Genomic DNA, 13864 nt, shown 5'->3' with positions numbered 1-13864 from the left:
CATATCATGTACATTAGCACCAGTACGGTGGCGAGGCTTCGTTCGGTGATCCGCCTCACCTTTGAAATGCTTGCCTTTCTTTCTTACGGGATGCCTGCTCGGAAGAAATCGGCGATGTCCCAGGTACACATTCTTCTTACAATTAGCCAAATATATACTGTCGGTATCATCCAAACAGTGCGTGCATGCGCGGTATCCCTTGTTTGTCTGTCCTGAAAGGTTACTGAGAGCAGGCCAATCATTGATGGTCACGAACAGCAACGCCTTTAGGTCAAATTCTTCCCCCATGTGCTCATCCCACGCACGTACACCTGTTCCATTCCACAGTTGTAAGAGTTCTTCAACTAATGGCCTTAGGTACACATCAATGTTGTTGCCGGGTTGCTTAGGGCCTTGGATGAGCACTGGCATCATAATGAACTTCCGCTTCATGCACAACCAAGGAGGAAGGTTATACAAACATAGAGTCACAGGCCAGGTGCTATGGTTGCTGCTCTGTTCCCCAAAAGGATTAATGCCATCTGCGCTTAGACTAAACCATACGTTCCTTGCGTCATCTTCAAACTCCTTCCCGTACTTTCTTTCGATTTTTCTCCACTGCGGCCCGTCAGCGTGTAGTCTCAACTTTCTGTCTTTCTTACGGTCTTCTCTGTGCCATCGCATCGCCTTGGCATGCTCTTTGTTTTGGAACAAATGTTTCAACTTTGGTATTATAGGAGCATACCACATCACCTTGGCAGGAATCTTCTTCCTGGGGCGCTCGCCCTCGACATCACCAGGGTCATCGCGACTGATCTTATAGCGCAATGCACCGCATACCGGGCAAGCGTTCAAATCCTCATACTCACAGCGGTAGAGGATGCAATCATTAGGGCATGCATGTATCTTCTGCACCTCTAGCCCTAGAGGGCAGACAGCCTTCTTTGCTTGGTACGTACTCTCGGGAAATTCGTTGTCCTTTGGAAGCATATCCTTTATCATTACCAGCAACTTTCCAAATCCCTTGTCTGATACACCATTCTCTGCCTTCCATTGCAGCAATTCCAGTGTGGTGCCCAGCTTTTTCTTGTCACCTTCGCAATTCAGGTACAACAATTTTTTGTGATCCTCTAACATGCGCTACAACTTCTTCTTCTCCAAATCACTTGCGCAGTTTCTCTTTGCATCCGCAATGGCCCGACCTAGATCATCAACGGGCTCATCCGATGCCTCTTCTTCAGCTTCTTCCCGCATTGCCGGCTCAGCTTCTTCCCGCATTACCGGCTCAGATTCTTCCCTCATTGTTGTATCATCGTATTCAGTGAACCCATGGCCACGATAGCTATCGTTGTCCTCTTATTCTTCATTGTCTTCCATCATAACCCCTCTTTCTCCATGCTTGGTCCAAACATTATAGTGGGGCATGAAACCGGACTCAAACAGGTGGACGTGAATGGTTCTTAATGTAGAGTAATTGCGACCATTCTTACAGTCAGCACATGGACAATGCATAAAACCATCTGCTCGCTTGTTTGCCTCAGCCGCAAGCAGAAAAGTATGCACGCCATTAATGAACTCGGGAGAGCATCGGTCATCGTACATCCATTGCCGGCTCATCTTCAATACACAGCACCGAAAACATCAAATTAATACAATACATAAAGTTCATACATAAAGTTCATACATAGAGAGCATACAACACTTCAATGCAAAAAACAAATAACTCTCTAGCTAAAGAATTTAAATGCAACAACAAATGCGATCAAGATCGCAACTAAGGTAACAATTGATCCAAGAGGATAATGATACCAAGCCTCACTATGAATGGCATATTTTCTAATCTTTCTAATCTTCAAGCGCATTTTCTCCATCTTAATCTTGTGATCATCGACGACATCGGCAACATGCAACTCCAATTCCATCTTATCCCCCTCAATTCTTTTCAATTTTTCCTTCAAATCCTCGTTTTCTCTTTCAACTAAATTTAACCTCTCGACAATAGGGTCGGTTGGAATTTCGGGTTCAACTACCTCCTACATACAAATATCTATGTCAACTTGATGGGCATAATTTTTCATAAACACGAAATGCAATGAATAGTTTTAAAAGAGAATATACCACATCCGAATCATAACCCGGACGAGGGCCGACGGGGACGGATATCAAAACCATGGCACTATGCATAACAAACAATGTATGGGTAAGATAATTGTACGAGTAACTATATATCCAAATCACACAAACATCATTTTTTTATATAAAACTTCATGAACAAGAGGCTCACCACAAGGTGGTGCCGGCGACGGGACATTGCGAGCGATCGACGGTGGTTACGACGGAGATTTAGAAGGTACTAAGTAAACCACACCTACATATGCAAAACTAAGTGTTATTTTTGACCTCAAATTGCATATAAATCAAATACTAGCACATATATATAATTCCTCCCAAATTAGTAAACTCAAAAATCAATCACTATATAAAGCATTGCACGAGCTAATCTAGCAATGAGAGATGAAAGGAAAGAGTTGCTAACCTTTGTGATCATTTGAATGGATGGGGGCCTTCAAATCTTGGGCAAAATGTGTGATGAGCTTGAGAGGAAGAGGGAAAAGAACAGAGAGGAGATGGGAAAGGGGAAGAACAAAGCGAGCTCGGGTGGACGAAGGGTCTATGTAGGACGACCTTTAGTACCGGTTCGTGATACGACCCGGTACTAAAGGTGCTGGAGGGGCCCCGGACTGACAACATCCTGCCACCACTCACTTTAGTACCGGTTCGTGGCACAAACCGGTGCTAAAGGTTCGCCACGAACCGGTACTAATGAGAGCGGCCCGGCTAGCCGTTGGAACTGGCACTAATGTACACATTAGTGCCGGCACTAATGTGCTTCACGTTTGACCCTTTTTCTACTAGTGTATATTATTTTTGGGACTAACCTATTAACCGGAGGCCCAGCCCAGAATTGCTGTTTTTTTCCTATTTCAGTGTTTCGAAGAAATGGAATATCAAACGGAGTCCAAACGGAATAAAATCTTCGGGAATGTGATTTTCTCACCGAACGTGATCCAGAAGACTTGGACCCTGCTCCAAGGAACAAAAGAGGCGGTCACGAGGGTGGGGGCGCCCCCTCCCTAGGGCGCGCCCCCCTGCCTCGTGGGCCCCCTGATGCTCCTCCGGCGTACTTCTTCCTCCTATATATACACACGTACCCCCAAACGATCAGAACAGGAGCCAAAAACCTAATTCCACCGCCGCAACTTTCTGTATCCATGAGATCCCATCTTCGGGCCTGTTTCGGAGCTCCGCCGGAAGAGGGTCGTCATCACAGAGGGTTTCTACATCATCCTAGCCTCTCCGATGAAGTGTGAGTAGTTTACCTCAGACCTTAGGGTCCATAGTTAGTAGCTAGATGGCTTCTTCTCTCTCTTTGAATCTCAATACAAAGTTCTCCCCCTCTCTTGTGGAGATCTATTCGATGTAATCTTCTTTTTGCGGTGTGTTTGTTGAGACCGATGAATTGTGGGTTTATGATCAAGTCTATCTATGAATAATATTTGAATCTTCTCTGAATTATTTTATGTATGATTGGTTATCTTTGAAAGTCTCTTCGAGTTATCCGTTTGGTTTGGCCAACTAGATTGGTAGTTCTTGCCATGGGAGAAGTGCTTAGCTTTGGGTTCGATCTTGCGGTGTCCTTTCCCAGTGATAGAAGGGGCAGCAAGGCACGTATTGTATTGTTGCCATCGAGGATAACAAGATGGGGTTTTTATCATATTGCATGAAACTATCTCTCTACATCATGTCATCTTGCTTAAGGCGTTACTCTGTTTTTAACTTAATACTCTAGATGCATGCTGGATAGCGGTCGATGAGTGGAGTAATAGTTGTAGATGCAGAATCGTTTCGATCTACTTGTCATGGACATTATGCCTATATACATGATCATCCTAGATATTCTCATAACTATGCTCAATTCTGTCAATTGCTCAATAGTAATTTGTTCACCCACCGTAGAATACTTATGCTCTTGAGAGAAGCCACTAGTGAAACCTATGCCCCCGGGGTCTATTCTCATCATATCAATCTCCATCACTTTAATCTTGCTTTGAATTTTACTTTGCCTTTACTTTTTACTTTGCATCTTTATACCAAAAATACCAAAAATATTATATCTATCAGATCTCACTGTCGTAAGTGACCGTGAAGGGATTGACAACCCCTAATCGCATTGGTTGCGAGTAGCTATCGCTTTGTGCCGGTACGAGGGACTTGAGCGTGGGCTCCTACTGGATTGATACCTTGGTTCTCAAAAACTGAGGGGAAATACTTACGCTACTCTGTTGCATCATCCCTTCCTCTTTGGGGAAAACCAACGCAAGCTCAAGACGTAGCAAGAAGGATTTCTAGCACCGTTGTCGGGGAGTCTACGCAAAAAGTGAACATACCAAGTACCCATCACAATCCCTATCTCTCGCATTACATTATTTGCCATTTGCCTCTCGTTTTCCTCTCCACCCAATTCACCCTTGCCGTTTTATTCGCCCTCTCTCTCTCTATCCTCCCTCTCTATTTGCCTCTTGTTTGCTCGTGTGCTAGTTTGCTTGCTTGTCGCGATGGCTCAAGATACTACTAAATTGTGTGACTTCACCAATACCAACAATAATGATTTCCTTAGCACTCCGATTGCTCCTCTTACCGATGCTGAATCTTGTGAAATTAATACTGCTTTGTTGAATCTTGTTATGAAAGATCAATTCGCCGGCCTTCCTAGTGAAGATGCCGCTACTCATCTGAATAGCTTCGTTGATTTATGTGATATGCAAAAGAGAAAAGATGTCAATAATGATGTCGTTAAATTGAAGCTATTTCCTTTTTCTCTTAGAGATCGTGCTAAAGCTTGGTTTTCATCTTTGCCTAAGAATAGTATTGATTCATGGAACAAGTGCAAAGATGCTTTTATCTATAAGTATTTTCCTCCCGCTAAGATCATCTCTCTTAGAAACAATATTATGAATTTTAAACAACTTGATCATGAACATGTTGCACAAGCTTGGGAGAGAATGAAATTAATGATACGTAATTGCCCTACTCATGGTTTGAATTTGTGGATGATCATACAAAATTTTTATGCCGAATTGAATTTTGCTTCTAGAAATCTTTTAGATTCGGCCGCGGGAGGCACTTTTATGGAAATCACTTTAGGAGATGCTACTAAACTCCTAGATAATATTATGGTTAATTATTCTCAATGGCATACTGAAAGATCTTCTAATAAAAAAGTGCATGCGATAGAAGAAATTAATGTGTTGAGTGGAAAGATGGAAGAACTTATGAAATTATTTGCTACTAAGAGTGTTTCTTCTGATCCTAATGATATGCATTTGTCTACTTTGATTGAGAATAACAATGAATCTATGGATGTCAATTTTGTTGGTAGTAATAATTTTGGTAACAACGCTTATAGAGGGAATTTTAATCCTAGGCCATATCCTAGTAATCCTTCTAATAATTATGGTAATTCCTACAACAACTCTTATGGAAATTATAATAAGATGCCCTCTAAATTTGAGAATAGTGTTAAAGAGTTTATGAATTCACAAAAGAATTTTAATGATTTGCTTGAGGACAAATTGCTTAAAGTTGATGATTTTGCTAGAAACGTTGATAGAATTTCTCTTGAGGTTGATTATTTAAAGCTTGGATCTATTCCTCCTAAGCATGATATCAATGAGTCTCTCAAAGCCATGAGAATTTCCATTGATGAGTGCAAGGAAAGAACCGCTAGGATGTGTGCTTCCAAAGATGCCTTTATTAAAGCGTGTTCTTCCAATACCTATGAAAATCAAGATGAAGATCTAAAAGTTATTGATGTGTCCCCTATTAAATCTTTGTTTTACAATATGAATCTTGATGAAACTGAATATGATCTTCCTTTACCTAGAAGGCGTTCCAAAAATTCAGAGTATTTAGATCTTAATGATGAAATTGACGAAAGTGGGATTGAAAGAAGTAAAAATCTAGATGTTGCTAAACCCACTATATTGGATTTCAAGGAATTTAATTATGAAAGTAGCTCTTTAATTGATTGTATTTCCTTGTTGCAATCCGTGCTAAATTCTCCACATGCTTATAGTCAAAATAAAGCCTTCACCGAACATATTGTTAATGCCTTGATGCAATCTTATGATGAAAAATTTGAGTTGAAAGTTTCTATCCCTAGAAAACTCTATGATGAGTGGGAACCAACTATTAAAATTAAAATTAAAGATCATGAGTTTTATGCTTTGTGTGATTTGAGTGCTAGTGTCTCTACTATTCCCAAAACTTTGTGTGATTTACTAGATTTCCATAATTTTGATGATTGCTCTCTAAACTTGCATCCTGCGGACTCCACTATTAAGAAACCTATGGGAAGGATTAATGATGTTCTTATTGTTGCAAATAGGAATTATGTGACCGTAGATTTCATTGTTCTTGATATAGGTTGCAATCCTTCTTGCCATATTATTCTTGGTAGACCTTTCCTTAGAACGGTTGGTGCGATTATTGATATGAAGGAAGGGAATATTAGATTTCAATTTCCATTAAAAAAGGGCATGGAACACTTTCCAAGAAATAAAATAAAATTACCATATGAAACTATCATGAGAGCCACTTATGGATTTCCTACCAAAGATGGCAATACCTAGATCTATCCTCGCTTTTATGCCTAGCTAGGGGCGTTAAACGATAGCGCTTGTTGGGAGGCAACCCAATTTAATTTTTATTCCTTGCCTTTTGCTCCTGTTTAGTAATAAATAAATTATTTAGCCTCTGTTTTGGTTGTGTTTTTGTGTTTAATTAGTGTTTGTGCCAAGTAGAACCGTTGGGAAGACTTAGGGAAAGTCTTGTTGAACTTGCTGTAAAAAACAGAAACTTTAGAGCTCACGAGAACTGCTGTCATTTTTATTTGAAGAGTGATATTTAGTTAATTCTTTTTGCAGATGATTAATAGATAAATGCCTCACGTCCAGAAATTTATTTTAGAATTTTTGGGCTTCCAGATCTTGCGCTAGATACAGATTACTACAGACTGTTCTGTTTTTGACAGATTCTGTTTTTCGTATGTTGTTTGCTTATTTTGATGAATCTATGGCCAGTAAAATAGTTTTAATCCATAGAGAAGTTGGAATACAGTAGGTTTAACACCAATATAAATAAATAATGAGTTCATTACAGTACCTTGAAGTGGTCTTTTGTTTTCTTTCGCTAACGGAGCTCACAAGTTTTCTATTTTGAGTTTTGTATTGTGAAGTTTTCAAGTTTTGGGTGAATTCTTTTGATGGATCATGGAACAAGGAGTGGCAAGAGCCTAAGCTTGGGGATACCCATGGCACCCCCAAGATAATCCAAGGACACCAAGAAGTCAAAGCTTGGGGATGGGGGAGCACTGGTAGAAAAAGGGCCTGTTGTCCCGGTTCGTAAGGGCCTTTTGTCCCGGTTCCTGAATCGGGACTAAAGGGTCGGTACTAATGCCCTGTCCTTTTAGTCCCGGTTCATTCCAGAACCGGGAATGATGGGCCTCCACGTGGCCTGTGCGCGGAGCACAGGCAGGAGACCCTTTGGTCCCGGTTGGTGGCACCAACCGGGACCGATAGGCATCCACGCGTCAGCATTTCTGTGGCTGGGGTTTTTGTTTTTTTTAAAGGGGGGGTTGGGGGTTTTGGGGGGTTAATTTAGGTGTTTCATATATTCTCTTAGCTAGCTACAATTAATAGAGAGAAGTGTCCTCTCTTATGTCCGTGCTTGGTCGACGCTACGTACTATACATACGTATAGAGAGGACTAGACACGCTAGCCAGCTAGTAAGCAAATGAAGGAAACAGAAGATCGTCATGAGCATATATGCATACAGAGAGAAGTGATATCGACCACCTCTCCTTCTCCGAGAGATTGGTCGAACAACAAGTTCTCGTATATCTATCCGACACTACCGGCTACATATATACAATAATTATCTCTTACAAATATAATCATACGGACTCATGGTCCACATAGTATTCACCGTCTTCAGCGATCACGTGGTCAAGAAAGAATGCCGCCAATTCCTCTTGAATTGCTCGCATGCGAGCTGGTGCTAGGAGTTCATCCCGCTTCCGAAACATCTAATTTGAAGAAGGGGGTCAATACATATATATATATGAATGAATGAAACTCAACACAAATGATGGTAATAAAATAAAATTGTGAATGTTGTTATTTACATACTTCATATTGTTCTTCAGTGTAGCCCCGCTCACAGGTCGTGTGGCGGATGGACTCGCAAATGTAGTATCCACAGAAATCATTCCCTTGTTCCTACCACAACCACTTTACAAGAAATAGAGGTCAATCAAACTGATAAGCAAGAATGCCAAATCAATAGGAGATGTGCGGAACATGCTACTATAGTACGTACTTTCGGGTGTCTAAATTGCAGCTTCTTCGGGAGTCCTGGAGCTTTTTTGGAGAATTTTTTCCAAACCCTGCCAGACAAAGAAAACAATTACTTGATATATCAGGAAATGAACAAAGTTGCTGATATGGTGGATAATGATCGATTTAACTTACTTCTCGAGCATTTGAGTCATGTCCGCATAGTCCTGGGGATCTTTTCGTCTTGAGTCTAAGACGGTTACTAGTCCCTGCTCAAGCTTAATCTCTAGGAGAATATAGTGGTAACTGCACACGCATGCATAACTCATCAATTACATTACTATAACCTTGACTAATATATAAGGGAAACCGAATGCGCACAAGACAGTAACTCTCACTTGAAGTTGTAAGGAAAGAGTATTATATCTTTGTTTTCATTTATTACCAACGATCGTAGCAAGTTGGCCTCGGTAGCTGCGGCATGAAATTTAACCTGAGTTGCATCTATGAGATATGTGTTAATGAACCCAATATCACCGACTTGTCTTTTCTTCAATTCAGCGATCTTCAATCTGCATAATATAGTGAGGATGATTATAAATACATGCAATGAAAGAGCTGAGCTATATAGAGAGACTTAATGACAGAAGTAGTACTACTTACAGACAGTAGCAGGTGACCGTTGTTTTATCGAGGGCCAATTGATTGAAAAACTGAAAGAACTCCTCAAATGGAACAGGCAACAGTTCAATTCCAACGAGGTCATGCTCCTTTTTAACTTTCACATACAAAGTACTCCTCCCCCCAGAGTCTCTGCAGATTTTTAAGTACCAATCATGCAATCTTCGCATCATCGTTGATAGAGATCATTCATCTTTGACGAGAGGCTTCCCGTACTCGTATCTTTGTATCTGCACCTCCATGGGTTCATAATGTACATCGTCGGGCAGGTAATCGCCAAGATTGCTATAACCGGGCACCATCCTCGGATCATTAGCGACGTTGTCGCTAGGCACCTTGGGCGGGGGGCACGATTGCTTCGCTTGTTCGCCGAGCTGGGCAATTGGTTTCCCAGCTCATCGTTCTTTCAGCCTTTGATCACTGACAGTACTTCCCGACCGCACCGCTTCGGCAAATTCCTTTCCAATAATGCGCTCATAGTTTCCTTTCGGCGGAGACTTGGGTGGTTTTGTCAGGGCAGCCAGAGTGCGCTTCGCTTTCACTGAATCTACCTTCTCCTCCGGAGGTGGATGTTTCTTTGCTTTCACCCCTTCAAAAAAGTTCCTCACTTCTTCTCGCGCGATCTCGGCGTTCTCCTCCGGGGTCCTCTCGTATGGTAACTTCTCTGGAGTCTTCAGAGAAGGACCGAATATGTATGTCCTCCCGCCTCTGACTGTACTGCTAGACGCCGGCAGAGCAGACGGAGCGGTTGTCTTCTTTACTTGCTTACGAGGCGAAGGAGAAGGACTACGATGCGCCGGAGCATCCAGAGGGGCGGCAGGTCTCTTCCGCCCTTGCTGACTAGGCGGAGAAGGAGGAGGCTGGCTGCTTGGGTGCGTCGGCGCAGGCGGAGAAGGAGGTAGAGTGCCCCCACGCGCCGGAGAAGGAGCCGGTCGAGTGCCCTGATCGTCACTCGCTGGAGGAGGAGGAGGCGGGGTGCCCTGACTCGCCAGAGGAGGAGGCGGTGGAGGAGGCGGAGTGCCCTGACTTGCCGGAGGAGGAGGAGGAGGCGGAGGCCTCCAGTTCAGAAGGTTGGTGAACTCCTTCCGCCATAGGCATGGAGTCTTCAGAGCAGACCCCGGCCTAGTCTCCCCTTCACCGGTAGGGTAGTCAAGCTGGAGGTCCTTAAATCCCTCCGTTATTTCATCCACCATCACCCTAGCATATCCTTCTGGAATCGGCCGGCAGTGAAAAGTTGCGCCGGGTTCAGTAGGATAAACAGAGCCAACAGCCGCCTTGACCTTCAAATTCACCCATTGCGTCATAAGGTGGCAACTTTGAGACTCCGTGATAGCATCCACGGGATAGCTGGCAGGAGCCGTCAAGGCATGCTCCGGCTGAAGCAGCTCGGTGGAAGCCACACTGCTTCTTCGCTAAGATGGCGGGGTACCTTCGGGAGAAGCTTCGGCAGTACGTTTGCTGTGATTTGCTTCTCGTTCCTCTATCGCTTGTACCCTTGCTTGCAGCGCCTGCATTTGAGTCTGCTGCAATTTTTTCCTCCTCTCCTAGGATTTGTAACCGCATGCGTCCGGAAACCCAACCTTCCACGGAATGGAGCCTGGCGTGCCTCGTGTCCGTCCAGGGTGCTCAGGATTCCCGAGGGCCATTGTGAGCTCGTCGTTCTCTCTATCTGGAAAGAACGTCCCTTGCTGCGCTGCTTCGATATACTGCTGAAGCTTCCTGACTGGTATGTCCATTTGATCGTTCGTCCAAATGCACTTCCCCGTTACAGGGTCCAAGGTTCTGCCAGCCCCAAAGAACCAAGTCCGGCAATGGTCTGGCCAGTTAATTGTCTCTGGTTCGATCCCTTTATCAACTAGATCATTCTCAGTCTTGGCCCACTTAGGCCGGGCTACGAGGTAGCCACCTGACCCCGTGCGATGGTGATGCTTCTTCTTCTCAGCATTTTGCTTGTTTGTCGCCGACATCTTCTTACTCTTTTCCGATGTCTTGTGGGCCACAAATGCGGGCCAGTGATCTCTGATCTTCTCATATCTGCCCTTGAATTCTGGTGTCTCTTTATTTTTGACAAACTTATTCAGCTCTTTCTTCCACCTCCTGAATAGTTCTGCCATCCTCTTAAGAGCAAAAGACTTGCTTAATTGCTCTTTAACTGGCTTCTCTGGATCATCCTCTGGTGGTAGGGTGAAATTTGACTTCAGCTCAGTCCAAAGATCATTTTTCTACATATCATTGACATAAGACACCTCAGGGTCTTCTGTAGCTGGCTTTAACCATTGCTGGATGCTGATCGGGATCTTGTCCCTAACCAAAACCCTACACTGAGCAACAAATGCGCTCTTTGTCCGGAGGGGTTCAATCGGTTGGCCGTCGGGCGCGATTGCTATGATCTCAAACTTTTCATCCGAGCTCAACTTTTTCTTCGGGCCTCGTCTCTTTACCGAAGTTGTGCTCGATCCGGAGGGCTAGAAAAAAGAACAAAGACTTAATTAATATGTGTACATACCAAAACAATGAATGCATCAATTAGCTAGTCAGCAGAAGCTTAACTAATATATATACCTGTCCGGACTCGGTTCGGTCACCGGAGACGTCATCACGGTCTCCTTCTTGCACCGGCATTGGGTCACCGGAGCCGTCCTCACGGTCTCCTTCTTGCACCGGCATTAGGTCACCAGAGCCATCATACTCATAGCCAGCTGCTTCCAGACCATCGGTGTCGTTGAGAAACAACGAGACGACGGCATCACTTCCTCGTGCGATTATGTCCCCCAACAACTCTTCTTGTACTTCGTCTCGGGCGGTGTCCATAGTTTCTACAAATAATGACAACATGGCAATTATTATTCAAAATGACAGACGGATATATTAGTGGCAAACGTAGAACTAATATTAATTAGTGGCCTCGACGCTGCTTCTCTAGGGTTTGGGGTGGCCTCGACGCTGCTTCTCTAGGGTTTGGGGTGGCCTTGACAAAGCTTCAAGGGTAAAAAAAGAAGAGGAAGAAGAAGAAAAAAAGGGGAGAAGAAAGAATAGAGGAGTAGACTCCTCTATTCTTTCTTCTCCCCTTTTTTTCTTCTTCTTCCTCTTTTTTTATCGGGAACGAGGGTCGTCGAGGGTTAGGGTCACCAAGCGATAGAGGAAACCCTAAATAGCATGTATCTCACACGTGGGACGTGGATGTAGTGTCCGACACATACGGCCACATGTATCTCACACCCACGATACTTGCTATTTAAGGTTTCCTCTACCGTTCGGCGACCCTCGACGACCCTCGTTCCTGATGAAATAAAGAGGAAGAAGAAGAAATAAAAGAGAAGAAGAGGAAGAAGAAGAAAAAAAAAGAGAAGAAGAAATTCTTCTTCTCTTTTTTTTTCTTCTTCTTCCTCTTCTTCTCTTTTATTTCTTCTTCTTCCTCTTTATTTTATCAGAAACGAGGGTCGTCGAGGGTCAGGGTCGCCGAACGGTAGAGGAAACCCTAAATAGCAAGTATCATGGGTGTGAGATACATGCTATTTAGGGTTTCCTCTACCGTTCGGCGACCCTAACCCTCGACGACCCTCGTTCCCGATAAAATAAAGAGGAAGAAGAAGAAAAAAGAGGAGAATAACTCCTCTATTCTTTCTTCTCCTCTTTTTTTCTTCTTCCTCTTCTTTTTTATCCTCTTCTTCCTCTCATGTTCGAGGACCCTCGACCCCTCGGCGACCCTAGACCCCCTCTCGACCCCCTCATGTCGAAGTTATCAGGTAGGGGGTATATCGACAACGACATACCCGATACATACATACATGCATATCACATGCATCCATACATATATGAACAAAATTAATATCTACTAATTAACAACCTAAATAAAAAAACTAATACATACAGGAAGACGAAGAAAAAAGAAGAGAAGAAAGAATAGAGGAGAAGACTTCCTCTTCTTCCTCTCCTCTTCTTCTCCCTCTTCTTCCCCTTCTTCCTCGCCTCTCTCATGAATGTCCGATGTTCTCGAACCCCCCCTCCCACGCGTCGAAGAAAAAAAAAGAAAAAAAAGAGGAGAAGAAGAAAGGAATAGAGGAGAAGAAGAGAAAAATAGAATATATATTCTATTTTCTCTTTTCTCCTCTATTCCTTTCTTCTTCTCCTCTTCTTTTTCTTCTTTTTTCTTCTTCTTATTTATTTCTCCTCGTCTTCCTCTCCCCTCTCGACGACCCTAGACCCCCTCTCGACCCTCGACCCCTAGGCGACCGTCGACCCCTCTCTTTTTTTTCCTCTTCTTTTTTATCCTCTTCTTCCTCTACCGCTCAGCGTCCCTCGACGACCCTCGTTCCTGATAAAAAAAAGAGGAAGAAGAAGAAAAGAAAAAGAGGAGAAGAAAGAATAGAGGAGATCTTCTGCGCTTTTTTTTTCTTCCTCCTCTTCTTTTTTATCCTCTTCTTCCTCTCATGTTCGAAGACCCTCAACCCCGATAACATTTTTTCCCCGATAACATTTTTTTCTCCGAGAGAGTTAGTGTTCCTGAGTGAACCGGAGGGGGACATTGGTCATATCAGATTCGTCATATTTTCTACGAATGTTCTATATACATACATCCATCGATATCATTCCATACATACATAGACATCTACATTATATATGAACAAAAAAATACCAAAATTCATCATACATACATCTACAGTATTATGCAAATTAAGGAGCAGGGAAGGAAGGAAGGGGGGAGGATGGGGAGGTTGCTACCTCTCCCGGAGGGATCGGGGAGGAGATGCGGGCGGCCGACGTCGGGGGCGACGGCGACGAGGACGGGCTCGGGGTTGGCGAGGGC

This window comes from Triticum dicoccoides, chromosome 1A (assembly GCF_002162155.2).
Source record: "Triticum dicoccoides isolate Atlit2015 ecotype Zavitan chromosome 1A, WEW_v2.0, whole genome shotgun sequence".
Classification (NCBI taxonomy): domain Eukaryota; kingdom Viridiplantae; phylum Streptophyta; class Magnoliopsida; order Poales; family Poaceae; genus Triticum; species Triticum dicoccoides.
Note: the sequence above shows the minus strand (reverse complement) of the source record.